The sequence below is a fragment of the Myxine glutinosa genome, chromosome 1 (assembly GCF_964187855.1).
Source record: "Myxine glutinosa chromosome 1, kmMyxGlut1.1, whole genome shotgun sequence".
Classification (NCBI taxonomy): Eukaryota; Metazoa; Chordata; class Myxini; order Myxiniformes; family Myxinidae; genus Myxine; species Myxine glutinosa.
In genome coordinates, this window is record NC_136261.1 from 300,586,096 (window position 1) to 300,612,864 (window position 26,769).

The following is a 26,769-nucleotide window of genomic DNA, read 5'->3' on the forward strand; positions in this document are numbered from 1 at the left end:
ATGCGTTTACGGTTTTTTTAAACGTAAATATTCATTGGCAGACGCTTTCTGACGGTTCTGTCATGTCTCCCAGTGTACCGGCTTTGCTGTCCATCGGCATTCCAAATTTCAGATTTATATGACACCTGGAAGATACCGAACGTTGATATCACCCAGTCACTCAGTCAATGGTGAGAAAGAGCTTGATATGGAAAATAATGCATACAATTTGTTTCGTGGAGAGGCAATGGTCAAGATTGCGTGTCTTCTGAATCCTGCCGATTAAAATTTGTTAATTCGCTGACAAAATGTGAGAATGTAAAATATTGGAGGATGTTGGTATCAATCCCACTACCTCTCACATGCTAAGTGAGCACTCCTACCATTTATAGCTTATCTCCCGTTACCACTTAGTGATTTTCGAAAAAGGCAAGCTTTATTATTATTACGAATGATTTTATTTTATCTTGCATTGTCTCAGCTTTGATGATTATTTCACAGTTTGCAGTGATATAAATTGCAATTTTCAAATGCTATATATGGATTCAGCTTTTTTTTGTTTTATGAATGCGTTTACGGTTTTTTTAAACGTAAATATTCATTGGCAGACGCTTTCTGACGGTTCTGTCATGTCTCCCAGTGTACCGTCTTCGCTGTCTGTCTGTATTTCAAATTTCAGATTTCGATGACACCTGGAAGATGCCGAACATTGATGTGAGCCAGTCTGTCAGTCAATGGATAGAGGGAGCATTATATGGAAAATAATGCATACAATTTATTTTGCAGAGTGGTGATGGTCAAGTTTGCATGTCTTCTGATTCATTCCAATTCAAAATTGTTAATTCGCTGACAAAATGTGGCAATGGAGAATATTGGAGGATGTGGGTATCGATCCCACTACCTCTCGCATGCATAAGCGAGCACTCTACCATTTGAGCTAATCCACCGTTACCTCTTTGTGATTTTATATAAAGGAAAGTTTTGTTATTATTATGAATGCTTTTAATTTATCTTGCATTGTCTCAGCTTTGATGATTATTTCACAGTTTACAGTGATATAAATTGCAATTTTCAAATGCTTTATATATATCGATTCAGCTTTTTTTGTTTTATGAATGCGTTTTCGGGTTTTTTTAAGCGTAAATATTCATTGGCAGACGCTTTCTGACGGTTCTGTGATGTCTCCCAGTGTACCGGCTTTGCTGTCCATCGGCATTCCAAATTTCAGATTTATATGACACCTGGAAGATACCGAACGTTGATATCACCCAGTCACTCAGTCAATGGCGAGAAAGAGCTTGATATGGGAAATAATGCATACAGTTTGTTTCGTGGAGAGGCAATGGTCAAGATTGCGTGTCTTCTGATTCCTGCCGATTAAAATTTGTTAATTCGCTGACAAAATGTGAGAATGTAGAATTTTGGAGGATGTGGGTATTGATCCCACTGCCTCTCACATACAAAGCAAGCACTCTACCATTTGAGCTAATCCCCCGATACCTCAAGATGATGTCATATAAAGGCAAGCTTTATTATTATTATGAATGATTTTAATTTATCTTGCATGATTTCAGCTTTGATTATTATTTCACATTCTGCAGTGATATAAATAGTAATTTTCAAATGCTTTGTATCTATTCAGCTTTTTTTATTGCATGAATGTGTTTACGATTTGTTTTTACGTAAATTCTCATCGGCAGACGCTTTCTGATGGTTCTGTGATGTTTCCCATTGTTCTGGCTTCGCTGTCCGTCGGCATTCCAAATTTCAGATTTCTTTGACACATGAAAGACACCGAATGTTGATATCAGCCAGTCAATCAGTCAATGGATAGAACGAGCTTTGCATGGAAAAGAATGCATACAATTTATTTCGCAGAGTGGTAATGGTCAAGTTACCACTCTGGTCTTCTGATTGATTCCAATTCAAAATTGTTAATTCGCTGACAAAATGTGAGAATGTAAAACATTGGAGGATGTGGGTATCGATCCCACTACCTTTCGCATGCTAAGTGAGCCTTCTACCATTTGAGCTTATCTCGTGTTACCACTTAGTGATTTTCGAAAAAGGCAAGCTTTATTATTATTACGAATGATTTTAATTAATCTTGCATTGTCTCAGCTTTGATGATTATTTCACAGTTTACAGTGATATAAATTGCAATTTTCAAATGCTATATATCGATTCAGCTTTTTTTTGTTTTATGAATGCGTTTACGGTTTTTTAAACGTAAATATTCATTGGCAGATGCTTTCTGACGGTTCTGTGATGTCTCCCAGTGAACCGGCTTCGCTGTCCGTCGGCATTTCAAATTTCAGATTTCGATGACACCTGGAAGATGCCGAACGTTGATGTGAGCCACTGTCAGTCATTGGATAGAGGGAGCTTTAAATGGAAAATAATGCATACAATTTATTTTGCAGAGTGGTAATGGTCAAGTTTGCATGTCTTCTGATTGATTCCAATTCAAAATTGTTAATTCGCTGACAAAATGTGGCAATGGAGAATATTTGAGGATGTGGGTATCGATCCCACTACCTCTCGCATGCATAAGCGAGCACTTTACCATTTGAGCTAATCCCCCGTTACCGCTTTGTGATTTTATATAAAGGAAAGTTTTGTTATTATTATGAATGCTTTTAATTTATCTTGCATTGTCTCAGCTTTGATGATTATTTCACAGTTTACAGTGATATAAATTGCAATTTTCAAATGCTTTATATGTATCGATTCAGCTTTTTTTGTTTTATGAATGCGTTTTCGGGTTTTTTAAACGTAAATATTCATTGGCAGACGCTTTCTGACGGTTCTGTGATGTCTCCCAGTGTACCGGCTTTGCTGTCCATCGGCATTCCAAATTTCAGATTTATATGACACCTGGAAGATACCGAACGTTGAAATCACCCAGTCACTCAGTCAATGGTGAGAAAGAGCTTGATATGGAAAATAATGCATACAATTTGTTTCGTGGAGAGGCAATGGTCAAGATTGCGTGTCTTCTGATTCCTGCCGATTAAAATTGTTAATTCGCTGACAAAATGTGAGAACGTAGAATTTTGGAGGATGTGGGTATCGATCCCACTGCCTCTCACATGCAAAGCGAGCACTCTACCATTTGAGCTAATCCCCCGATACCTCGAGATGATGTCATATAAAGGCAAGCTTTATTATTATTATGAATGATTTTAATTTATCTTGCATGATTTCAGCTTTGATTATTATTTCACAGTCTGCAGTGATATAAATAGTAATTTTCAAATGCTTTGTATCTATTCAGCTTTTTTTATTGTATGAATGTGTTTACGATTTGTTTTTACGTAAATTCTCATCGGCAGACGCTTTCTGATGGTTCTGTGATGTTTCCCATTGTTCTGGCTTCGCTGTCCATCGACATTCCAAATTTCAGGTTTCGTTGACACATGAAAGACACCGAACGTTGATATCAGCCAGTCAATCAGTCAATGGTTAGAACGAGCTTTGCATGGAAAAGAATGCATACAATTTATTTCGCAGAGTGGTAACGGTCAAGTTACCACTCTGGTTTTCTGATTGATTCCAATTCAAAATTGTTAATTCGCTGACAAAATGTGAGAATGAAGAACATTGGAGGATGTGGGTATCGATCCCACTGCCTCTCGCATGCAAGGCGAGTGCTCTACCATTTGAGCTAATCCCTGGATACCTCTAGATGATTTCATATAAAGGCAAGCTTTATTATTATTATGAATGATTTTAATTTATCTTGCATGATTTCAGCTTTGATTATTAGCGTTGAGGAAGCGCCTCTCGCGAATGACTTCCAGCCAGTGTAACGCGAATTCCTGTCACAGGAATTCTGAGATCATATAAGTGTGACGTGGCAGTTCCTGATTGGTTCGTGTTGGGGAACCCCTTCTCGCTGCCGACGTGACGTAAATTCGCGCACGCGCACTGGTGAAGCGTGAGATTCGGCCCAAGGTTCTTATTATTATTATTATTATTATTATTTTTGTATACAAGATCGAGGCTCGAACCATGATCGAGGCTCGAAATTCCATGCCCGAACCTCAGCGCAATCCAAGAGGATTCACTTGTTATTTCACAGTCTGCAGTGATATAAATTGTAATTTTCAAATGCTTTGTATCTATTCAGCTTTTTTTATTGGATGAATGTGTTTACGATTTGTTTTTACGTAAATTCTCATCAGCAGACGCTTTCTGATGGTTCTGTGATGTTTCGCATTGTTCTGGCTTCGCTGTCCATCGGCATTCCAAATTTCAGATTTCTTTGACACATGAAAGACACCGAACGTTGATATCACCCAGTCAATCAGTCAATGGTTAGAACGAGCTTTGCATGGAAAAGAATGCATACAATTTATTTCGTAGAGTGGTCATGGTCAAGTTACCACTCTGGTCTTCTGATTGATTCCAATTCAAAATTGTTAATTCGCTGACAAAATGTGAGAATGTAAAACATTGGAGGATGTGGGTATCAATCCCACTACCTCTCGCATGCTAAGTGAGCACTCTACCATTTGAGCTTATCTCCTGTTACCACTTAGTGATTTTCGAAAAAGGCAAGCTTTATTATTATTTCGAATGATTTTAATTTATCTTGCATTGTCTCAGCTTTGATGATTATTTTACAGTTTACAGTGATATAAATTGCAATTTTCAAATGCTATATATCGATTCAGCTTTTTGTTGTTTTATGAATGCGTTTACGGTTTTTTTAAACGTAAATATTCATTGGCAGACGCTTTCTGACGGTTCTGTCATGTCTCCCAGTGTACCGGCTTTGCTGTCCATCGGCATTCCAAATTTCAGATTTATATGACACCTGGAAGATACCGAACGTTGATATCACCCAGTCACTCAGTCAATGGTGAGAAAGAGCTTGATATGGAAAATAATGCATACAATTTGTTTCGTGGAGAGGCAATGGTCAAGATTGCGTGTCTTCTGAATCCTGCCGATTAAAATTTGTTAATTCGCTGACAAAATGTGAGAATGTAGAATTTTGGAGGATGTGGGTATCAATCCCACTGCCTCTCACATGCAGGGTGAGCTGCTCTACCATTTGAGCTAATCCCCCGATACCTCGAGATGATGTCATATAAAGGCAAGCTTTATTATTATTATGAATGATTTTAATTTATCTTGCATGATTTCAGCTTTGATTATTATTTCACAGTCTGCAGTGATATAAATAGTAATTTTCAAATGCTTTGTATCTATTCAGCTTTTTTTATTGTATGAATATGTTTACGATTTGTTTTTATGTAAATTCTCATCGGCAGACGCTTTCTGATGGTTCTGTGATGTTTCCCATTGTTCTGGCTTCGCTGTCCGTCGGCATTCCACATTTCAGATTTCTTTGACACATGAAAGACACCGAACGTTGATATCAGCCAGTCAATCAGTCAATGGTTAGAACGAGCTTTGCATGGAAAAGAATGCATACAATTTATTTCGCAGAGTGGTAATGGTCAAGTTACCACTCTGGTCTTCTGATTGATTCCAATTCAAAATTGTTAATTCGCTGACAAAATGTGAGAATGTAAAACATTGGAGAATGTGGGTATCAATCCCACTACCTCTCGCATGCATAAGTGAACACGCTACCATTTGAGCTAATCCCCCGTTACCTTTTGGTGATTTCATAGAAAGGCAAGCATTATTATAATTATTAAGAATGATTTTGATTAATCTTGTATAATCTCAGCTTTGATTATTATTTCACAGTTTACAGTGATATAAATTGCAATTTTCAAATGCTATATATCGATTCAGCTTTTTTTTGTTTTATAAATGCGTTTACGGTTTTTTAAACGTAAATATTCATTGGCAGACGCTTTCTGATGGTTCTGTGATGTTTCCCATTGTTCTGGCTTAGCTGTCCGTCGGCATTCCAAATTTCAGATTTCTTTGACACATGAAAGACACCGAACGTTGATATCAGGCAGTCAATCAGTCAATGGTTAGAACGAGCTTTGCATGGAAAAGAATGCATACAATTTATTTCACAGAGTGGTAATGGTCAAGTTTGCATGTCTTCTGATTGATTCCAATTCAAAATTGTAAATTCGCTGACAAAATGTGAGAATGTAAAATATTGGAGGATGTTGGTATTGATCCCACTACCTCGTGCATGCTAAGTGAGCACTCTACCATTTGAGCTTATCTCCCGTTACCATTTATGATTTTCGAAAAAGGCAAGTGTTATTATTATTACGAATGATTTTAATCTATCTTGCATTGTCTCAGCTTTGATGATTATTTCACAGTTTACAGTGATATAAATTGCAATTTTCAAATGCTATATATCGATTCAGCTTTTTTTTGTTTTATGAATGCGTTTACCGTTTTTTAAACGTAAATATTCATTGGCAGACGCTTTCTGACAGTTCTGTGATGTCTCCCAGTGAACTGGCTTCGCTGTCCGTCGGCATTTCAAATTTCAGATTTCGATGACACCTGGAAGATGCCGAACGTTGATGTGAGCCACTGTCAGTCATTGGATAGAGGGAGCTTTAAATGGAAAATAATGCATACAATTTATTTTGCAGAGTGGTAATGGTCAAGTTTGCGTGTCTTCTGATTCATTCCAATTCAAATTTGTTAATTCGCTGACAAAATGTGAGAATGTATAATATTGGAGGATGTTGGTATCGATCCCATTCCCTCTCGCATGCTAAGTGAGCACTCTACCATTTGAGCTTATCTCCCGTTACCACTTAGTGATTTTCGAAAAAGGCAAGCGTTATTATTATTACGAATGATTTTAATTTATCTTGCATTGTCTCAGCTTTGATGATTATTTCACAGTTTACAGTGATATAAATTGCAATTTTCAAATGCTATATATCGATTCAGCTTTTTTTTGTTTTATGAATGCGTTTACCGTTTTTTCAACGTAAATATTCATTGGCAGACACTTTCTGACGGTTCTGTGATGTCTCCCAGTGAACTGGCTTCGCTGTCCGTCGGCATTTCAAATTTCAGATTTCGATGACACCTGGAAGATGCCGAACGTTGATGTGAGCCACTGTCAGTCATTGGATAGAGGGAGCTTTAAATGGAAAATAATGCATACAATTTATTTTGCAGAGTGGTAATGGTCAAGTTTGCGTGTCTTCTGATTCATTCCAATTCATAATTGTTAATTCGCTGACAAAATGTGACAATGTAGAATATTGGAAGATGTGGGTATCGATCCCACTACCTCGCGCATGCTAAGCGAGCACTCTACCATTTGAGCTAATCCCCCGTTAACTCTTTGCGATTTTATATAAAGGCAAGTTTTGTTATTATTATGAATGATTTTAATTTATCTTGCATTGTCTCAGCTTTGATGATTATTTTTACAGTTTACAGTGATACAAATTGCAATTTTCAAATGCTATATATATATCGATTCAGCTTTTTTTGTTTTATAAATGCGTTTTCGGTTTTTTAAAACGTAAATATTCATTGGCAGACGCTTTCTGATGGTTCTGTGATGTCTCCCAGTGTTCCGGCTGTGCTGTCCATCGGCATTTCAAATTTCAGATTTATATGACACCTGGAAGATACCGAACGTTGATATCACCCAGTCACTCAGTCAATGGTGAGAATGAGCTTGATATGGAAAATAATGCATTCAATTTGTTTCGTGGAGAGGCAATGGTCAAGATTGCGTGTCTTCTGATTCCTGCCGATTAAAATTTGTTTATTCGCTGACAAAATGTGAGAATGTAAAATTTTGGTAGGATGTGGGTATCAATCCCACTGCATCTCACATGCAAAGCGAGCACTCTATCATTTGAGCTAATCCCCTGATACCTCAAGATGATTTCATATAAAGGCAAGCTTTATTATTATTATGAATGATTTTAATTTATCTTGCATGATTTCAGCTTTGATTATTATTTCACAGTCTGCAGTGATATAAATAGTAATTTTCAAATGTTTTGTATCTATTCAGCTTTTTTTATTGCATGAATGTGTTATGATTTGTTTTTACGTAAATTCTCATCGGCAGACGCTTTCTGATGGTTCTGTGATGTTTCCCATTGTTCTGGCTTCGCTGTCCGTCGGCATTCCAAATTTCAGATTTCTTTGACACATGAAAGACACCGAACGTTGATATCAGCCAGTCAATCAGTCAATGGTTAGAATGAGCTTTGCATGGAAAATAATGCATACAATTTATTTCGCAGAGTGGTAATGGTCAAGTTTGCTTGTCTTCTGATTGATTCCAATTCAAAATTGTTAATTCGCTGACAAAATGTGAGAATGTGGAGCATTGGAGGATGTGGGTATCGATCCCACTACCTCTCGCATGCTAAGCGAGCACTCTACCATTTGAGCTAATCCCCCGTTATCTTTCGGTGATTTCATAGAAAGGCAAGCATTATTATTATTAAGAATGATTTTGATTAATCTTGTATATCTCAGCTTTGATTATTATTTCACAGATTACAGTGATATAAATTGCAATTTTCAAATGCTTTGTATCGATTCAGCTTTTTTTTGTTTTATAAATGCGTTTACGGTTTTTTAAACGTAAATATTCATTGGCAGACACTTTCTGACGGTTCTGTGATGTCTCCCAGTGAACCGGCTTCGCTGTCCGTCGGCATTTCAAATTTCAGATTTCGATGACACCTGGAAGATGCCGAACGTTGATGTGAGCCACTGTCAGTCATTGGATAGAGGGAGCTTTAAATGGAAAATAATGCATACAATTTATTTTGCAGAGTGGTAATGGTCAAGTTTGCACGTCTTCTGATTCATTTCAATTCAAAATTGTTAATTCGCTGACAAAATGTGGCAATGTGTAATATTGGAGGATGTGGGTATCGATCCCAATACCTCTCGCTTGCTTAAGCAAGCACTCTACCATTTGAGCTAATCCCCTGTTACCTCTTTGCGATTTTATATAAAGGCAAGTTTTGTTATTATTATGAATGCTTTTAATGTATCTTGCATTGTCTCAGCTTTGATGATTATTTCACAGTTTACAGTGATATAAATTGCAATTTTCAAATGCTATATATATATCGATTCAGCTTTTTTTGTTTTATGAATGCGTTTTCGGGTTTTTTTAACGTAAATATTCATTGGCAGACGCTTTCTGACGGTTCTGTGATGTCTCCCAGTGTACCGGCTTTGCTGTCCATCGGCATTCCAAATTTCAGATTTATATGACACCTGGAAGATACCGAACGTTGATATCACCCAGTCACTCAGTCAATGGATAGAGGGAGCTTTATATGGAAAATAATGCATACAATTTGTTTCGTGGAGAGGTAATGGTCAAGTTTGCGTGTCTTCTGATTCATTCCAATTCAAAATTGTTAATTCGCTGACAAAATGTGGCAATGTAGAATTTTGGAGGATGTGGGTATTGATCCCACTGCCTCTCACATGCAAAGCGAGTGCTTTACCATTTGAGCTAAACCCTGGATACCTCTAGATGATTTCATATAAAGGCAAGCTTTATTATTATTATGAATGATTTTAATTTATCTTGCATGATTTCAGCTTTGATTATTATTTCACAGTCTGCAGTGATATAAATTGTAATTTTCAAATGCTTTGTATCTATTCAGCTTTTTTTATTGGATGAATGTGTTTACGATTTGTTTTTACGTAAATTCTCATCAGCAGACGCTTTCTGATGGTTCTGTGATGTTTTGCATTGTTCTGGCTTCGCTGTCCATCGGCATTCCAAATTTCAGATTTCTTTGACACATGAAAGACACCGAACGTTGATATCACCCAGTCAATCAGTCAATGGTTAGAGCGAGCTTTGCATGGAAAAGAATGCATACAATTTATTTCGTGGAGTGGTCATGGTCAAGTTACCACTCTGGTCTTCTGATTGATTCCAATTCAAAATTGTTAATTCGCTGACAAAATGTGAGAATGTAAAACATTGGAGGATGTGGGTATCAATCCCACGACCTCTTGCATGCTAAGTGAGCACTCGACCATTTGAGCTTATCTCCCGTTACCAATTAGCGATTTTCGAAAAAGGCAAGCTTTATTATTATTACGAATGATGTTAATTTATCTTGCATTGTCTCAGCTTTGATGATTATTTCACAGTTTACAGTGATATAAATTGCAATTTTCAAATGCTATATATATATCGATTCAGCTTTTTTTGTTTTATGAATGCGTTTTCGGGTTTTTTTAATGTAAATATTCATTGGCAGACGCTTTCTGACGGTTCTGTGTTGTCTCCCAGTGTTCCGGCTTTGCTGTCCATCGGCATTCCAAATTTCAGATTTATATGAAACCTGGAAGATACCGAACGTTGATATCACCCAGTCACTCAGTCAATGGTGATAAAGAGCTTGATATGGAAAATAATGCACACAATTTGTTTCGTGGAGAGGCAATGGTCAAGTTTGCGTGTCTTCTGATTCCTGCCGATTCAAATTTGTTAATTTGCTGACAAAATGTGAGAATGTAAAATTTTGGAGGATGTGGGTATCAATCCCACTGCTTCTCACATGCAAAGCGAGTGCTCTACCATTTGAGCTAATCCCCCGATACCTTGAGATGACTTCATATAAAGGCAAGCTTTATTATTATTATGAATGATTTTATTTTATCTTGCATGATTTCAGCTTTGATTATTATTTCACAGTCTGCAGTGATATAAATAGTAATTTTCAAATGCTTTGTATCTATTCAGCTTTTTTTATTGCATGAATGTGTTTACGATTTGTTTTTACGTAAATTCTCATCGGCAGACGATTTCTGATGGTTCTGTGATGTTTCCCATTGTTCTGGCTTCGCTGTCTGTCGGCATTCCAAATTTCAGATTTCTTTGACACATGAAAGACACCGAACGTTGATATCAGCCATTCAGTCAGTCAATGGTTAGAACGAGCTTTGCATGGAAAAGAATGCATACAATTTATTTCGTAGAGTGGTGATGGTCAAGTTACCACTTTGGTCTTCTGATTGATTCCAATTCAAAATTGTTAATTCGCTGACAAAATGTGAGAATGTAAGGCATTGGAGGATGTGGGTATCGATCCCACTACCTCTCGCATGCATAAGTGAGCACTCTACCATTTGAGCTTATCTCCTGTTACCACTTAGTGATTTTCGAAAAAGGCAAGCTTTATTATTATTACGAATGATTTTAATTTATCTTGCATTGTCTCAGCTTTGATGATTATTTCACAGTTTACAGTGATATAAATTGCAATTTTCAAATGCTATATATCGATTCAGCTTTTTTTTGTTTTATGAATGCGTTTACGGTTTTTTTAAACGTAAATATTCATTGGCAGACGCTTTCTGACGGTTCTGTCATGTCTCCCAGTGTACCGGCTTCGCTGTCCGTCTGCATTTCAAATTTCAGATTTCGATGACACCTGGAAGATGCCGAACATTGATGTGAGCCAGTCTGTCATTCAATGGATAGAGGGAGCTTTATATGGAAAATAATGCATACAATTTATTTTGCAGAGTGGTTATGGTCAAGTTTGCGTGTCTTCTGATTCATTCCAATTCAAAATTGTTAATTCGCTGACAAAATGTGACAATGTAGAATATTGGAGGATGTGGGTATTGATCCCACTACCTCTCGCATGCTAAGCCAGCACTCTACCATTTGAGCTAATCCCCCATTAACTCTTTGTGATTTTATATAAAGGCAAGTTTTGGCAAGTTTGTTATTTTGTTATTATTATGAATAATAATAATAAGCTAATTGGAGGGGAGCTAATCCCCTGTTACCTTTTGGTGATTTCCTAGAAAGGCAAACATTATTATTATTAAGAATGATTTTGATTCATCTTGAATAATCTCAGCTTTGATTATTATTTCACAGTTTACAGTGATATAAATTGTAATTTTCAAATGCTTTGTATCTATTTAGCTTTTTTTATTGCATGAATGTGTTTACGATTTGTTTTTACGTAAATTCTCATTGGCAGATGCTTTCTCATGGTTCTGTGATGTTTCCCATTGTTCTGGCTTCGCTGTCCGTCGGCTTTCCAAATTTCAGATTTCTTTGACACATGAAAGTCACCGAACGTTGATATCAGGCAGTCAATCAGTCAATGGTTAGAATGAGCTTTGCATGGAAAAGAATGCATACAATTTATTTCGCAGAGTGGTAATGGTCAAGTTTGCGTGTCTTCTGATTGATTCCAATTCAAAATTGTTAATTCGCTGACAAAATGTGAGAATGTAGAACATTGGAAGATGTTGGTATCGATCCCACTATCTCTCGCATGCTAAGCGAGCACTCTACCATTTGAGCTAATCCCCCATTACCTTTTGGTGATTTCATAGAAAGGCAAGCAGTATTATTATTCTTAAGAATGATTTTGATTAATCTTGTATAATCTCAGCTTTGATTATTATTTCACAGTTTACAGTGATATAAATTGCAATTTTCAAATGCTATATATCGATTCAGCTTTTTTTTGTTTTATAAATGCGTTTACGGTTTTTTAAACGTAAATATTCATTGGCAGACACTTTCTGACGGTTCTGTGATGTCTCCCAGTGAACCGGCTTCACTGTCCGTCGGCATTTCAAATTTCAGGTTTCGATGACACCTGGAAGATGCCGAACTTTGATTGCAGCCACTGTCAGTCATTGGATAGAGGGAGCTTTAAATGGAAAATAATGCATACAATTTATTTTGCAGAGTGGTAATGGTCAAGTTTGCGCGTCTTCTGATTCATTCCAATTCAAAATTGTTAATTCGCTGACAAAATGTGAGAATGTAAAATATTGGAGGATGTTGGTATCAATCCCACTTCCTCTCGCATGCATAAGTAAGCACTCTACCATTTGAGCTTATCTCCCATCACCACTTTGTGATTTTCGAAAAACGCAAGCTTTATTATTATTATGAATGATTTTAATTTATCTTGCATTGTCTCAGCTTTGATGATTATTTCACAGTTTACAGTGATATAAATTGCTATTTTCAAATGCTATATATCGATTCAGCTTTTTTTTGTTTTATGAATGTGTTTACGGTTTTTTTAAACGTAAATATTCATTGGCAGACGCTTTCTGATGGTTCTTTCATGTCTCCCAGTGTACTGGCTTCGCTGTCCGTCTGCATTTCAAATTTCAGATTTCGATGACACCTGGAAGATGCCGAACATTGACGTGAGCCAGTCTGTCAGTCAATGGATAGAGGGAGCTTTATATGGAAAATAATGTATACAATTTATTTTGCAGAGTGGTAATGGTCAAGGTTGCGTGTCTTCTGATTCATTCCAATTCAAAATTGTTAATTCGCTGACAAAATGTGGCAATGTAGAATATTGGAGGATGTGGGTATCGATCCCACTACCTCTCGCATGCTAAGCGAGCACTCTACCATTTGAGATAATCCCCCGTTAACTCTTTGTGATTTTATATAAAGGCAAGTTTTGTTATTATTATGAATGATTTTAATTTATCTTGCATTGTCTCAGCTTTGATGATTATTTCACAGTTTACAGTGATATAAATTGCAATTTTCAAATGCTATATATATATCGATTCAGCTTTTTTTGTTTTATTAATGCGTTTTCGTTTTTCTTTAAAGTAAATATTCATTGGCAGACGCTTTCTGACGGTTCTGTGATGTCTCCCAGTGTACCGTCTTCGCTGTCTGTCTGTATTTCAAATTTCGATGACACCTGGAAGATGCCGAACATTGATGTGAGCCAGTTTGTCATTCAATGGATAGAGGGAGCATTATATGGAAAATAATGCATACAATTTATTTTGCAGAGTGGTGATGGTCAAGTTTGCATGTCTTCTGATTCATTCCAATTCAAAATTGTTAATTCGCTGACAAGATGTGGCAATGGAGAATATTGGAGGATGTGGGTATCGATCCCACTACCTCTCGCATGCTAAGCGAGCACTCTAACATTTAGAGCTAATCCACCGTTACCTCTTTGTGATTTTATATAAAGGAAAGTTTTGTTATTATTATGAATGCTTTTAATTTATCTTGCATTGTCTCAGCTTTGATGATTATTTCACAGTTTACAGTGATATAAATTGCAATTTTCAAATGCTTTATATATATCGATTCAGCTTTTTTTGTTTTATGAATGCGTTTTCGGGTTTTTTTAAACGTAAATATTCATTGGCAGACGCTTTCTGACGGTTCTGTGATGTCTCCCAGTGTACCGGCTTTGCTGTCCATCGGCATTCCAAATTTCAGATTTATATGACACCTGGAAGATACCGAACGTTGATATCACCCAGTCACTCAGTCAATGGCGAGAAAGAGCTTGATATGGGAAATAATGCATACAGTTTGTTTCGTGGAGAGGCAATGGTCAAGATTGCGTGTCTTCTGATTCCTGCCGATTAAAATTTGTTAATTCGCTGACAAAATGTGAGAATGTAAAATTTTGGTAGGATGTGGGTATCGATCCCACTGCCTCTCACATACAAACGCAAGCACTCTACCATTTGAGCTAATTCCCCGATACCTCAAGATGATGTCATATAAAGGCAAGCTTTATTATTATTATGAATGATTTTAATTTATCTTGCATGATTTCAGCTTTGATTATTATTTCACATTCTGCAGTGATATAAATAGTAATTTTCAAATGCTTTGTATCTATTCAGCTTTTTTTATTGCATGAATGTGTTTACGATTTGTTTTTACGTAAATTCTCATCGGCAGACGCTTTCTGATGGTTCTGTGATGTTTCCCATTGTTCTGGCTTCGCTGTCCGTCGGCATTCCAAATTTCAGATTTCTTTGACACATGAAAGACACCGAACGTTGATATCAGCTAGTCAATCAGTCAATGGTTAGAACGAGCTTTGCATGGAAAATAATGCATACAATTTATTTTGCAGAGTGGTGATGGTCAAGTTTGCATGTCTTCTGATTGATTCCAATTCAAAATTGTTAATTCGCTGACAAAATGTGAGAATGTAAAACATTGGAGGATGTGGGTCTCGATCCCACTACCTTGCGTATGCTAAGCGAGCTCTCTACCATTTGAGCTTATCTCCTGTTACCACTTAGTGATTTTCGAAAAAGGCAAGCTTTGTTATTATTACGAATGATTTTAATTAATCTTGCATTGTCTCAGCTTTGATGATTATTTCACAGTTTCCAGTCATATAAATTGCAATTTTCAAATGCTATATATCGATTCAGCTTTTTTTTGTTTTATGAATGCGTTTACGGGTTTTTTAAACGTAAATATTCATTGGCAGACGCTTTCTGACGGTTCTGTCATGTCTCCCAGTGTAGCGGGTTCGCTGTCCGTCTGCATTTCAAATTTCAGATTTCGATGACACCTGGAAGATGCCGAACATTGACGTGAGCCAGTCTGTCAGTCAATGGATAGAGGCGGCTTTAAATGGAAAATAATGCATACAATTTATTTTGCAGAGTGGTAATGGTCAAGTTTGCGTGTCTTCTGATTCATTCCAATTCAAAATTGTTAATTCGCTGACAAAATGTGAGAATGTAAAATATTGGAGGATGTTGGTATCAATCCCACTACCTCTCGCATGCATAAGTAACCACTCTACCATTTGAGCTTATCTCCTGTTACCACTTAGTGATTTTCGAAAAAGGCAAGCTTTATTATTATTACGAATGATTTTAATTTATCTTGCATTGTCTCAGCTTTGATGATTATTTCACAGTTTACAGTGATATAAATTGCTATTTTCAAATGCTATATATCGATTCAGCTTTTTTTTGTTTTATGAATGTGTTTACGGTTTTTTTAAACGTAAATATTCATTGGCAGACGCTTTCTGACGGTTCTGTCATGTCTCCCAGTGTACTGGCTTCGCTGTCCGTCTGCATTTCAAATTTCAGATTTCGATGACACCTGGAAGATGCCGAACATTGACGTGAGCCAGTCTGTCAGTCAATGGATAGAGGGAGCTTTATATGGAAAATAATGCATACAATTTATTTTGCAGAGTGGTAATGGTCAAGTTTGCGTGTCTTCTGATTCATTCCAATTCAAAATTGTTAATTCGCTGACAAAATGTGACAATGTAAAATATTGGAGGATGTGGGTATCGATCCCACTACCTCTCGCATGCATAAGCGAGCACTCTACCATTTGAGCTAATCCCCCGTTAACTTGTTGTGATTTTATATAAAGGCAAGTTTTGTTATTATTATGAATGATTTTAATTTATCTTGCATTGTCTCAGCTTTGATGATTATTTCACAGTTTACAGTGATATAAATTGCAATTTTCAAATGCTATATATATATTGATTCAGCTTTTTTTGTTTTATTAATGCGTTTTCGTTTTTTTTTAAAGTAAATATTCATTGGCAGACACTTTCTGACGGTTCTGTGATGTCTCCCAGTGTACCGGCTTTGCTGTCCATCGGCATTCCAAATTTCAGATTTATATGACACATGGAAGATACCGAACGTTGATATCACCCAGTCACTCAGTCAATGGTGAGAAAGAGCTTGATATGGAAAATAATGCATACAATTTGTTTCGTGGAGAGGCAATGGTCAAGATTGCATGTCTTCTGATTCCTGCCGATTAAAATTTGTTAATTCGCTGACAAAATGTGAGGATGTAGAATTTTGGAGGATGTGGGTATAGATCCCACTGCCTCTCACATGCAAAGCAAGCGCTCTACCGTTTGAGCTAATCCCCTGATACCTCAAGATGATGTCATATAAAGGCAAGCTTTATTATTATTTTGAATGATTTTAATTTATCTTGCATGATTTCAGCTTTGATGATTATTTCACAGTTTACAGTGATATAAATTGCAATTTTCAAATGCTTTATATATATCGATTCAGCTTTTTTTGTTTTATGAATGCGTTTTCGGGTTTTTTTAAACGTAAATATTCATTGGCAGACGCTTTCTGACGGTTCTGTGATGTCTCCCAGTGTACCGGCTTTGCTGTCCATCGGCATTCCAAATTTCAGATTTATATGACACCTGGAAGATACCGAACGTTGATATCACCCAGTCACTCAGTCAATGGTGAGAAAGAGCTTGATATGGGAAATAATGCATACAGTTTGTTTCGTGGAGAGGCAATGGTCAAGATTGCGTGTCTTCTGATTCCTGCCGATTAAAATTTGTTAATTCGCTGACAAAATGTGAGAATGTAGAATTTTGGAGGATGTGGGTATCGATCCCACTGCCTCTCACATACAAAGCAAGCACTCTACCATTTGAGCTAATTCCCCGATACCTCAAGATGATGTCATATAAAGGCAAGCTTTATTATTATTATGAATGATTTTAATTTATCTTGCATGATTTCAGCTTTGATTATTATTTCACATTCTGCAGTGATATAAATAGTAATTTTCAAATGCTTTGTATCTATTCAGCTTTTTTTATTGCATGAATGTGTTTACGATTTGTTTTTACGTAAATTCTCATCGGCAGACGCTTTCTGATGGTTCTGTGATGTTTCCCATTGTTCTGGCTTCGCTGTCCGTCGGCATTCCAAATTTCAGATTTCTTTGACACATGAAAGACACCGAACGTTGATATCAGCCAGTCAATCAGTCAATGGTTAGAACGAGCTTTGCATGGAAAAGAATGCATACAATTTATTTTGCAGAGTGGTAATGGTCAAGTTACCACTTTGGTCTTCTGATTGATTCCAATTCAAAATTGTTAATTCGCTGACAAAATGTGAGAATGTAAGGCATTGGAGGATGTGGGTATCGATCCCACTACCTCTCGCATGCATAAGTGAGCACTCTACCATTTGAGCTTATCTCCTGTTACCACTTAGTGATTTTCGAAAAAGGCAAGCTTTATTATTATTACGAATGATTTTAATTTATCTTGCATTGTCTCAGCTTTGATGATTATTTCACAGTTTACAGTGATATAAATTGCAATTTTCAAATGCTATATATCGATTCAGCTTTTTTTTGTTTTATGAATGCGTTTACGGTTTTTTAAAACGTAAATATTCATTGGCAGACGCTTTCTGACGGTTCTGTCATGTCTCCCAGTGTACCGGCTTCGCTGTCCGTCTGCATTTCAAATTTCAGATTTCGATGACACCTGGAAGATGCCGAACATTGATGTGAGCCAGTCTGTCATTCAATGGATAGAGGGAGCTTTATATGGAAAATAATGCATACAATTTATTTTGCAGAGTGGTTATGGTCAAGTTTGCGTGTCTTCTGATTCATTCCAATTCAAAATTGTTAATTCGCTGACAAAATGTGGCAATGTAGAGTATTGGAGGATGTGGGTATTGATCCCACTACCTCTCGCATGCTAAGCGAGCACTCTACCATTTGAGCTAATCCCCCATTAACTCTTTGTGATTTTATATAAAGGCAAGTTTTGGCAAGTTTGTTATTTTGTTATTATTATGAATAATAATAATAAGCTAATTGGAGGGGAGCTAATCCCCTGTTACCTTTTGGTGATTTCCTAGAAAGGCAAACATTATTATTATTAAGAATGATTTTGATTCATCTTGAATAATCTCAGCTTTGATTATTATTTCACAGTTTACAGTGATATAAATTGTAATTTTCAAATGCTTTGTATCTATTTAGCTTTTTTTATTGCATGAATGTGTTTACGATTTGTTTTTACGTAAATTCTCATCGGCAGATGCTTTCTCATGGTTCTGTGATGTTTCCCATTGTTCTGGCTTCGCTGTCCGTCGGCTTTCCAAATTTCAGATTTCTTTGACACATGAAAGTCACCGAACGTTGATATCAGGCAGTCAATCAGTCAATGGTTAGAACGAGCTTTGCATGGAAAAGAATGCATACAATTTATTTCGCAGAGTGGTAATGGTCAAGTTTGCGTGTCTTCTGATTGATTCCAATTCAAAATTGTTTATTCGCTGACAAAATGTGAGAATGTAGAACATTGGAGGATGTTGGTATCGATCCCACTATCTCTCGCATGCTAAGCGAGCACTCTACCATTTGAGCTAATCCCCCGTTACCTTTTGGTGATTTCATAGAAAGGCAAGCAGTATTATTATTCTTAAGAATGATTTTGATTAATCTTGTATAATCTCAGCTTTGATTATTATTTCACAGTTTACAGTGATATAAATTGCAATTTTCAAATGCTATATATCGATTCAGCTTTTTTTTGTTTTATAAATGCGTTTACGGTTTTTTAAACGTAAATATTCATTGGCAGACACTTTCTGACGGTTCTGTGATGTCTCCCAGTGAACCGGCTTCACTGTCCGTCGGCATTTCAAATTTCAGGTTTCGATGACACCTGGAAGATGCCGAACGTTGATGTGAGCCACTGTCAGTCATTGGATAGAGTGAGCTTTAAATGGAAAATAATGCATACAATTTATTTTGCAGAGTGGTAATGGTCAAGTTTGCGTGTCTTCTGATTCATTCCAATTCAAAATTGTTAATTCGCTGACAAAATGTGAGAATGTAAAATATTGGAGGATGTTGGTATCAATCCCACTACCTCTCGCATGCATAAGTAAGCACTCTACCATTTGAGCTTATCTCCCGTCAGCACTTTGTGATTTTCGAAAAAGGCAAGCTTTATTATTATTACGAATGATTTTAATTTATCTTGCATTGTCTCAGCTTTGATGATTATTTCACAGTTTACAGTGATATAAATTGCTATTTTCAAATGCTATATATCGATTCAGCTTTTTTTTGTTTTATGAATGTGTTTACGGTTTTTTTAAACGTAAATATTCATTGGCAGACGCTTTCTGATGGTTCTTTCATGTCTCCCAGTGTACTGGCTTCGCTGTCCGTCTGCATTTCAAATTTCAGATTTCGATGACACCTGGAAGATGCCGAACATTGACGTGAGCCAGTCTGTCAGTCAATGGATAGAGGGAGCTTTATATGGAAAATAATGTATACAATTTATTTTGCAGAGTGGTAATGGTCAAGGTTGCGTGTCTTCTGATTCATTCCAATTCAAAATTGTTAATTCGCTGACAAAATGTGACAATGTAAAATATTGGAGGATGTGGGTATCGATCCCACTACCTCTCGCATGCTTAAGTGAGCACTCTACCATTTGAGCTAATCCCCCGTTAACTTGTTGTGATTTTATATAAAGGCAAGTTTTGTTATTATTATGAATGATTTTAATTTATCTTGCATTGTCTCAGCTTTGATGATTATTTCACAGTTTACAGTGATATAAATTGCAATTTTCAAATGCTATATATATATCGATTCAGCTTTTTTTGTTTTATTAATGCGTTTTCGTTTTTTTTTAAAGTAAATATTCATTGGCAGACACTTTCTGACGGTTCTGTGATGTCTCCCAGTGTACCGGCTTTGCTGTCCATCGGCATTCCAAATTTCAGATTTATATGACACATGGAAGATACCGAACGTTGATATCACCCAGTCACTCAGTCAATGGTGAGAAAGAGCTTGATATGGAAAATAATGCATACAATTTGTTTCGTGGAGAGGCAATGGTCAAGATTGCATGTCTTCTGATTCCTGCCGATTAAAATTTGTTAATTCGCTGACAAAATGTGAGGATGTAGAACATTGGAGGATGTTGGTATCGATCCCACTATCTCTCGCATGCCTAAGCGAGCACCCTACCATTTGAGCTAATCCCCCGTTACCTTTTGGTGATTTCATAGAAAGGCAAGTTTTGTTATTATTATGAATGATTTTAATTTATCTTGCATTGTCTCAGCTTTGATGATTATTTCACAGTTTACAGTGATATAAATTGCAATTTTCAAATGCTATATATATATCGATTCAGCTTTTTTTGTTTTATTAATGCGTTTTCGTTTTTTTTTAAAGTAAATATTCATTGGCAGACGCTTTCTGACGGTTCTGTGATGTCTCCCAGTGTACCGTCTTCGCTGTCTGTCTGTATTTCAAATTTCGATGACACCTGGAAGATGCCGAACATTGATGTGAGCCAGTCTGTCATTCAATGGATAGAGGGAGCATTATATGGAAAATAATGCATACAATTTATTTTGCAGAGTGGTGATGGTCAAGTTTGCATGTCTTCTGATTCATTCCAATTCAAAATTGTTAATTCGCTGACAAGATGTGGCAATGGAGAATATTGGAGGATGTGGGTATCGATCCCACTACCTCTCGCATGCTAAGCGAGCACTCTACCATTTGAGCTAATCCACCGTTACCTCTTTGTGATTTTATATAAAGGAAAGTTTTGTTATTATTATGAATGCTTTTAATTTATCTTGCATTGTCTCAGCTTTGATGATTATTTCACAGTTTACAGTGATATAAATTGCAATTTTCAAATGCTATATATCGATTCAGCTTTTTTTTGTTTTATGAATGCGTTTACGGGTTTTTTAAACGTAAATATTCATTGGCAGACGCTTTCTGACGGTTCTGTGATGTCTCCCAGTGTACCGGCTTTGCTGTCCATCGGCATTCCAAATTTCAGATTTATATGACACCTGGAAGATACCGAACGTTGATATCACCCAGTCACTCAGTCAATGGCGAGAAAGAGCTTGATATGGGAAATAATGCATACAGTTTGTTTCGTGGAGAGGCAATGGTCAAGATTGCGTGTCTTCTGATTCCTGCCGATTAAAATTTGTTAATTCGCTGACAAAATGTGAGAATGTAAAATTTTGGAGGATGTGGGTATCGATCCCACTGCCTCTCACATACAAAGCAAGCACTCTACCATTTGAGCTAATTCCCCGATACCTCAAGATGATGTCATATAAAGGCAAGCTTTATTATTATTATGAATGATTTTAATTTATCTTGCATGATTTCAGCTTTGATTATTATTTCACATTCTGCAGTGATATAAATAGTAATTTTCAAATGCTTTGTATCTATTCAGCTTTTTTTATTGCATGAATGTGTTTACGATTTGTTTTTACGTAAATTCTCATCGGCAGACGCTTTCTGATGGTTCTGTGATGTTTCCCATTGTTCTGGCTTCGCTGTCCGTCGGCATTCCAAATTTCAGATTTCTTTGACACATGAAAGACACCGAACGTTGATATCAGCCAGTCAATCAGTCAATGGTTAGAACGAGCTTTGCATGGAAAAGAATGCATACAATTTATTTTGCAGAGTGGTAATGGTCAAGTTACCACTCTGGTCTTCTGATTGATTCCAATTCAAAATTGTTAATTCGCTGACAAAATGTGAGAATGTAAAACATTGGAGGATGTGGGTCTCGATCCCACTACCTTGCGTATGCTAAGCGAGCTCTCTACCATTTGAGCTTATCTCCTGTTACCACTTAGTGATTTTCGAAAAAGGCAAGCTTTGTTATTATTACGAATGATTTTAATTAATCTTGCATTGTCTCAGCTTTGATGATTATTTCACAGTTTCCAGTCATATAAATTGCAATTTTCAAATGCTATATATCGATTCAGCTTTTTTTTTGTTTTATGAATGCGTTTACGGGTTTTTTAAACGTAAATATTCATTGGCAGACGCTTTCTGACGGTTCTGTCATGTCTCCCAGTGTAGCGGGTTCGCTGTCCGTCTGCATTTCAAATTTCAGATTTCGATGACACCTGGAAGATGCCGAACATTGACGTGAGCCAGTCTGTCAGTCAATGGATAGAGGGAGCTTTAAATGGAAAATAATGCATACAATTTATTTTGCAGAGTGGTAATGGTCAAGTTTGCGTGTCTTCTGATTCATTCCAATTCAAAATTGTTAATTCGCTGACAAAATGTGAGAATGTAAAATATTGGAGGATGTTGGTATCAATCCCACTACCTCTCGCATGCATAAGTAACCACTCTACCATTTGAGCTTATCTCCTGTTACCACTTAGTGATTTTCGAAAAAGGCAAGCTTTATTATTATTACGAATGATTTTAATTTATCTTGCATTGTCTCAGCTTTGATGATTATTTCACAGTTTACAGTGATATAAATTGCTATTTTCAAATGCTATATATCGATTCAGCTTTTTTTTGTTTTATGAATGTGTTTACGGTTTTTTTAAACGTAAATATTCATTGGCAGACGCTTTCTGACGGTTCTGTCATGTCTCCCAGTGTACTGGCTTCGCTGTCCGTCTGCATTTCAAATTTCAGATTTCGATGACACCTGGAAGATGCCGAACATTGACGTGAGCCAGTCTGTCAGTCAATGGATAGAGGGAGCTTTATATGGAAAATAATGCATACAATTTATTTTGCAGAGTGGTAATGGTCAAGTTTGCGTGTCTTCTGATTCATTCCAATTCAAAATTGTTAATTCGCTGACAAAATGTGACAATGTAAAATATTGGAGGATGTGGGTATCGATCCCACTACCTCTCGCATGCTAAGCGAGCACTCTACCATTTGAGCTAATCCCCCGTTAACTTGTTGTGATTTTATATAAAGGCAAGTTTTGTTATTATTATGAATGATTTTAATTTATCTTGCATTGTCTCAGCTTTGATGATTATTTCACAGTTTACAGTGATATAAATTGCAATTTTCAAATGCTATATATATATTGATTCAGCTTTTTTTGTTTTATTAATGCGTTTTCGTTTTTTTTTAAAGTAAATATTCATTGGCAGACACTTTCTGACGGTTCTGTGATGTCTCCCAGTGTACCGGCTTTGCTGTCCATCGGCATTCCAAATTTCAGATTTATATGACACATGGAAGATACCGAACGTTGATATCACCCAGTCACTCAGTCAATGGTGAGAAAGAGCTTGATATGGAAAATAATGCATACAATTTGTTTCGTGGAGAGGCAATGGTCAAGATTGCATGTCTTCTGATTCCTGCCGATTAAAATTTGTTAATTCGCTGACAAAATGTGAGGATGTAGAATTTTGGAGGATGTGGGTATCGATCCCACTGCCTCTCACATGCAAAGCAAGCGCTCTACCGTTTGAGCTAATCCCCTGATACCTCAAGATGATGTCATATAAAGGCAAGCTTTATTATTATTTTGAATGATTTTAATTTATCTTGCATGATTTCAGCTTTGATGATTATTTCACAGTTTACAGTGATATAAATTGCAATTTTCAAATGCTTTATATATATCGATTCAGCTTTTTTTGTTTTATGAATGCGTTTTCGGGTTTTTTTAAACGTAAATATTCATTGGCAGACGCTTTCTGACGGTTCTGTGATGTCTCCCAGTGTACCGGCTTTGCTGTCCATCGGCATTCCAAATTTCAGATTTATATGACACCTGGAAGATACCGAACGTTGATATCACCCAGTCACTCAGTCAATGGCGAGAAAGAGCTTGATATGGGAAATAATGCATACAGTTTGTTTCGTGGAGAGGCAATGGTCAAGATTGCGTGTCTTCTGATTCCTGCCGATTAAAATTTGTTAATTCGCTGACAAAATGTGAGAATGTAGAATTTTGGAGGATGTGGGTATCGATCCCACTGCCTCTCACATACAAAGCAAGCACTCTACCATTTGAGCTAATTCCCCGATACCTCAAGATGATGTCATATAAAGGCAAGCTTTATTATTATTATGAATGATTTTAATTTATCTTGCATGATTTCAGCTTTGATTATTATTTCACATTCTGCAGTGATATAAATAGTAATTTTCAAATGCTTTGTATCTATTCAGCTTTTTTTATTGCATGAATGTGTTTACGATTTGTTTTTACGTAAATTCTCATCGGCAGACGCTTTCTGATGGTTCTGTGATGTTTCCCATTGTTCTGGCTTCGCTGTCCGTCGGCATTCCAAATTTCAGATTTCTTTGACACATGAAAGACACCGAACGTTGATATCAGCCAGTCAATCAGTCAATGGTTAGAACGAGCTTTGCATGGAAAAGAATGCATACAATTTATTTTGCAGAGTGGTAATGGTCAAGTTACCACTTTGGTCTTCTGATTGATTCCAATTCAAAATTGTTAATTCGCTGACAAAATGTGAGAATGTAAGGCATTGGAGGATGTGGGTATCGATCCCACTACCTCTCGCATGCATAAGTGAGCACTCTACCATTTGAGCTTATCTCCTGTTACCACTTAGTGATTTTCGAAAAAGGCAAGCTTTATTATTATTACGAATGATTTTAATTTATCTTGCATTGTCTCAGCTTTGATGATTATTTCACAGTTTACAGTGATATAAATTGCAATTTTCAAATGCTATATATCGATTCAGCTTTTTTTTGTTTTATGAATGCGTTTACGGTTTTTTTAAACGTAAATATTCATTGGCAGACGCTTTCTGACGGTTCTGTCATGTCTCCCAGTGTACCGGCTTCGCTCTCCGTCTGCATTTCAAATTTCAGATTTCGATGACACCTGGAAGATGCCGAACATTGATGTGAGCCAGTCTGTCATTCAATGGATAGAGGGAGCTTTATATGGAAAATAATGCATACAATTTATTTTGCAGAGTGGTTATGGTCAAGTTTGCGTGTCTTCTGATTCATTCCAATTCAAAATTGTTAATTCGCTGACAAAATGTGGCAATGTAGAATATTGGAGGATGTGGGTATTGATCCCACTACCTCTCGCATGCTAAGCGAGCACTCTACCATTTGAGCTAATCCCCCATTAACTCTTTGTGATTTTATATAAAGGCAAGTTTTGGCAAGTTTGTTATTTTGTTATTATTATGAATAATAATAATAAGCTAATTGGAGGGGAGCTAATCCCCTGTTACCTTTTGGTGATTTCCTAGAAAGGCAAACATTATTATTATTAAGAATGATTTTGATTCATCTTGAATAATCTCAGCTTTGATTATTATTTCACAGTTTACAGTGATATAAATTGTAATTTTCAAATGCTTTGTATCTATTTAGCTTTTTTTATTGCATGAATGTGTTTACGATTTGTTTTTACGTAAATTCTCATCGGCAGATGCTTTCTCATGGTTCTGTGATGTTTCCCATTGTTCTGGCTTCGCTGTCCGTCGGCTTTCCAAATTTCAGATTTCTTTGACACATGAAAGTCACCGAACGTTGATATCAGGCAGTCAATCAGTCAATGGTTAGAACGAGCTTTGCATGGAAAAGAATGCATACAATTTATTTCGCAGAGTGGTAATGGTCAAGTTTGCGTGTCTTCTGATTGATTCCAATTCAAAATTGTTAATTCGCTGACAAAATGTGAGAATGTAGAACATTGGAGGATGTTGGTATCGATCCCACTATCTCTCGCATGCTAAGCGAGCACTCTACCATTTGAGCTAATCCCCCGTTACCTTTTGGTGATTTCATAGAAAGGCAAGCAGTATTATTATTCTTAAGAATGATTTTGATTAATCTTGTATAATCTCAGCTTTGATTATTATTTCACAGTTTACAGTGATATAAATTGCAATTTTCAAATGCTATATATCGATTCAGCTTTTTTTTGTTTTATAAATGCGTTTACGGTTTTTTAAACGTAAATATTCATTGGCAGACACTTTCTGACGGTTCTGTGATGTCTCCCAGTGAACCGGCTTCACTGTCCGTCGGCATTTCAAATTTCAGGTTTCGATGACACCTGGAAGATGCCGAACGTTGATGTGAGCCACTGTCAGTCATTGGATAGAGTGAGCTTTAAATGGAAAATAATGCATACAATTTATTTTGCAGAGTGGTAATGGTCAAGTTTGCGTGTCTTCTGATTCATTCCAATTCAAAATTGTTAATTCGCTGACAAAATGTGAGAATGTAAAATATTGGAGGATGTTGGTATCAATCCCACTACCTCTCGCATGCATAAGTAAGCACTCTACCATTTGAGCTTATCTCCCGTCACCACTTTGTGATTTTCGAAAAAGGCAAGCTTTATTATTATTACGAATGATTTTAATTTATCTTGCATTGTCTCAGCTTTGATGATTATTTCACAGTTTACAGTGATATAAATTGCTATTTTCAAATGCTATATA

General features: G+C 36.5%; 5 non-coding genes across 5 annotated transcripts; all 5 read right to left on the reverse strand.

The window, feature by feature from the left end:
• Positions 1-8,249: 8,249 nt before the first annotated feature.
• Positions 8,250-8,322, reverse strand: TRNAA-AGC (transfer RNA alanine (anticodon AGC)). The gene has a single exon. It is a non-coding gene; the product is annotated as a tRNA-Ala (tRNA).
• Positions 8,323-18,171: 9,849 nt separating this feature from the next.
• On the reverse strand, positions 18,172-18,244 carry TRNAA-AGC (transfer RNA alanine (anticodon AGC)). Its single transcript has one exon. It is a non-coding gene; the product is annotated as a tRNA-Ala (tRNA).
• Positions 18,245-20,997: 2,753 nt separating this feature from the next.
• TRNAA-AGC (transfer RNA alanine (anticodon AGC)) lies at positions 20,998-21,070 on the reverse strand. Its single transcript has one exon. It is a non-coding gene; the product is annotated as a tRNA-Ala (tRNA).
• Positions 21,071-23,178: 2,108 nt separating this feature from the next.
• TRNAA-AGC (transfer RNA alanine (anticodon AGC)) lies at positions 23,179-23,251 on the reverse strand. Its single transcript has one exon. It is a non-coding gene; the product is annotated as a tRNA-Ala (tRNA).
• A 2,114-nt stretch (positions 23,252-25,365) lies between these two features.
• Positions 25,366-25,438, reverse strand: TRNAA-AGC (transfer RNA alanine (anticodon AGC)). The gene has a single exon. It is a non-coding gene; the product is annotated as a tRNA-Ala (tRNA).
• Between the last annotated feature and the right edge of the window lie 1,331 nt (positions 25,439-26,769).